A 3,808-nucleotide genomic window follows, 5' to 3' on the forward strand; every position below is an offset into this window, starting at 1 on the left:
GGGAAACTTAAAGCCTGTCATGGGGTCTGTTTGGTTTAGCTTTACAAGCACTGCAGATGTTTTGTCGAAAGGCTCTTCTAATGAGCCTCACAAATTTAAGGCATAGAAAATGAAGGGTGAAAGAACACAAGATTTACTATTAACTGGCCCGGAGAAAAAGAGCCTGATTTAGGAATAAGAAACAAACAAAACAAACAAACAAACAAACAAAAGCCAGGCATAAGTTACTGGGCATACCTATGCTAATTTGGTGCCCATTATGAGGATGGGAAAGAGTAGTTACAACTTAAACTCATATGCAAAGGCCGGCACATCTAGGGCTCAGCTTACACCTTCAACATCAAAGAACAAGGTTAACAAAAGGTTTACTTACTAACCATCAGGAATACATTCTTCCTCTTGTGAGCCAAAGAGAACGCCTCCTAGCCTTGTTAATGCCTGAATCTTAGCGTTATTCTTATAAAATGTGTTTGCTATCTGCTTCTCACTAAAAACATCCTGCTATCTTCTTAGTTGTAAGATTTTCTAAGGTTCAAACAAATGTGTATGTTATCTGCTTTTCACTGAGAATATCCTGTTATCCTATGATGCGTAAGTTACCTCACTGTAATTAGAGTAGTTCTGCTAAAACTCTGTAAAACCTGTTTCTGCACCCTTTTCAAAGCATCTTATCACTGAGAATTATTTGTAAAAATTCCACTTTTTGATGTCATGTTAACACTTAAATCTATAAACAAAGGCATAAAACCTGGCAAGAGAGAGATGCCAGGCTGGTGACCAAGAAAGAAAGAAACACAGGGCTCTCTTGTCTCCATTTTTCACCGCCGCCGCCTCTCCTTCAGGGGACCCTGGACCTGCTGGAGCTGGACTCCGCCAATACCCCTCTGGAGCAAAGATGGCCTCTTCCAAGACAGTCTCGCATTGGGCAGTTCCGGCTGGGCCTCAGCTTCCTACTGGCTCAGTCGCAGCCTGCGACCAGGACAGCCTGACACCAACACGACCTATCAGCCCTCGGCTCACAGGTGCCCCACACAGATTCTCCCTTGCAGGGCGATCTGAGCCCCGGGCACCATGCCTGCCACTATTTTTATTCTTCAGCATCCACATGCTTTATTCTTTCAGTTCTTAGTTTCCAATAAACATAGTGCTTTTCAAGATTGTGTCCTCCATTGTGAACCCCAAGTAACCGGGGGGGCCAACTCCCATCTTGGGACTATCTAATTCCTCCATCAGCCACAGTGACTTGCTCCCACTCCACCTTCTAAGCCTATCCAAACAGTGATTTTACGAATCCTCTTTCCTTAGTTTTCCCGAGACAGCAGAGTAAACAGTAATTTGTAGCACGAATCAGGAAGGGATATCTCTGAGAAAGAAAAGGCCCGAACGGCCCAGAAGGGTTGTGGGGACAGGGCAGGTGACATTGTGCCTGGCAAATGTGAGGCGACTTTCAGTGCAGTGAATATTCCCTGTGGTTTTTAGGCCTTTGTCACATGTCTCCCTCCCTCAACGATGCTCTGCTCCACACACAGCTGTGGGATGGGCTGCAAAGGTAAACTGATACCAGCACTGTCTCACCCTGGCCCTCCACAGTGCCTAGCTCCGGACATTCACATCCACACCGCATTCGCCTGCAGACTGCAGCTTAGGGCCATCAGGTGCAAGATGGGAGAGTAGGAAGCCCAGAGTGGGAAGCCCAGAGTAAATGCCCCAAGTCCCCCAGGGAGTGACAGAACTGGAAATGTCCCCTGCCCCACTCTGCCCTGCCCCCCCTCATATTAGGTAATTTGCTCCAGGGGCCATTTTCTCTCACCTTTGACCTAAGGCGCTCATGGTAGGGTCGTTTTTTTAGTAGTATCTGAAAGGTCCAAAGGTAACAAAAATTAAAATCACATTTCTCTTTAAATAAGTACTCAAAAGACTCCTTTAAAAATATGTGGCTCTTCCTGCCTGATTGGAAGTCCCGGGGAGTCTTCCAAAGACTTCTGGGCCACTAAATGTTCTGCACGCTCCGATTGTTTTCCACGGAGCTCCACATTCTCTCGGAAGTAGACTGTTGCTGCAGATGTTGATGAAATTTCCAAAGGCAGTCTGGCGGCAAGTGTGTATTGTCAAGTGTGCAAAGGAAATAACTATCATCAAATCTCTGACTGCTTTTTCTAAAACGCGGGTCGATAACTGTCCTCAGCAAATGGTCAGCCATGCAGACTGGACAAACTTGCTTTAACCAGACTGAGGGTGCTTGGTAGAGTTTCATATGATAATCCAATGAAACTGATAGCAAAGTTAATCTGACACATATAGTGGTGTACATAATAGTTATTGTACTATATGGTAATTAGGCATAAATGAAAGCAGTTCCCATAAATGCCTATAATTAGATTTGGAATTCCTCCATGGGTGGAGAAAATGGATAGATAATCTAGAAAATGCTATTGCATGTTTAATATAGTACAGAGTTTTTTCTTAAAGAAAAATTACCCCCAGTTAGCTGCCCCAGTGTCCATTTTGTGACCAAGTTCTGAAACCCTCAGTGAATAATCATTATTTTTTTTCTCTAAGCTGCTCTTCTAGGATAATATAGATAAGGAAGGGGGTGAAATGCACCACAAGGCTCCTTGGAACCTGAGCATGCAATTCTACAATCACAATAAGAGGATTTTTTTAAATGGGCAAGGAAAAATATTTGAGTACTTTGAATATGGAAGAAAGTGGCTAAAATGGATACTATTTTTAAACAGTTGAGTCAAGTTTCTAGTTTTTATTTTTGGTTAATCTTTTTTTTAATGTTTTTTTAAATTTATTTTTGAGAGACAGAGAGAGACAGCATGAGCAGGGGAGGGTCAGAGAGAGAGGGAGATACAGAATCTGAAGACAGGCTCCAGGATCTGAGCTAGCTGTCAGCACAGAGCCCGACTCGGGGCTCAAACCCCGAGCTCATGACCTGAGCTGAAGCTGGACGTGCAACCTACTGAGCCACCCAGGTGCCCCTATTTTTGGTTAATCTTCTAATAGACTCTGATCAGTGTCAGTGCTGATTGAGTTCCTGGTACTATGAGCCTCTGGTCCTCTTATACATACTCATGGAGGAATACCACGTTCTCTTTTTAGGTTCTCTTGCAACCAGGGCTCAATATCCACTTAAGAGACATTTATTGAGCATCTGCCCTATGCCAACACAGGCTTAGGCTGGCAATAAGGGGCCATCAAGCAAGGTCCCTGTTTGCAAGGAGCCTGCCTCCTAGAGGAGGAACAAGCCGAGTAAGTAGATGGCAGTGATGCTGTGGTGTGAAAGGTCATAGCAGAGTGTGCATGCAGTAGAGGTGCAGGGCAGAGACTCGAAGGCCTATGCAAAGAACGTGAGACTCAGATGGGTCTTTGTGACTGTGTTAGAGTTTTCAGTCTGGAAAAGGAGGGGTCCTCCAGACTAAGGGGGCATGGAGCTGTCCAATGGGGGCTGAGGAGCCAGTGTGGGGAAAGTTGTGGGGGATGAAGCTGGGTAGCAATTATGCTGGGACAGGCTCTGGATACCATAAAAAGGGGTTTGAACTTCCCTTTGAAGGCAACAGGCAGCAGCTGGAGGGAAGTCTCCTGCTAATGACCTGGGACTGAGTTCCCTGAACTGGGTCCAAGTGCTCAGATCTTGAATAGCCTTTTCTGTGGGATTCTTGCACCAGTCCGGCTGCTCCTGGCTCTTCCTCTCCTTTCCACCTGTTCCTCACCCGGACTCCCATGGCCAGCTGGAGGGAATAGTCGATTCAGTGCAAACAACCCTCAATGCCAGCACCTCACCCTCCACACCACCAGTTCC

The sequence above is a fragment of the Suricata suricatta genome, chromosome 3, assembly GCF_006229205.1.
Source record: "Suricata suricatta isolate VVHF042 chromosome 3, meerkat_22Aug2017_6uvM2_HiC, whole genome shotgun sequence".
NCBI lineage: Eukaryota > Metazoa > Chordata > Mammalia > Carnivora > Herpestidae > Suricata > Suricata suricatta.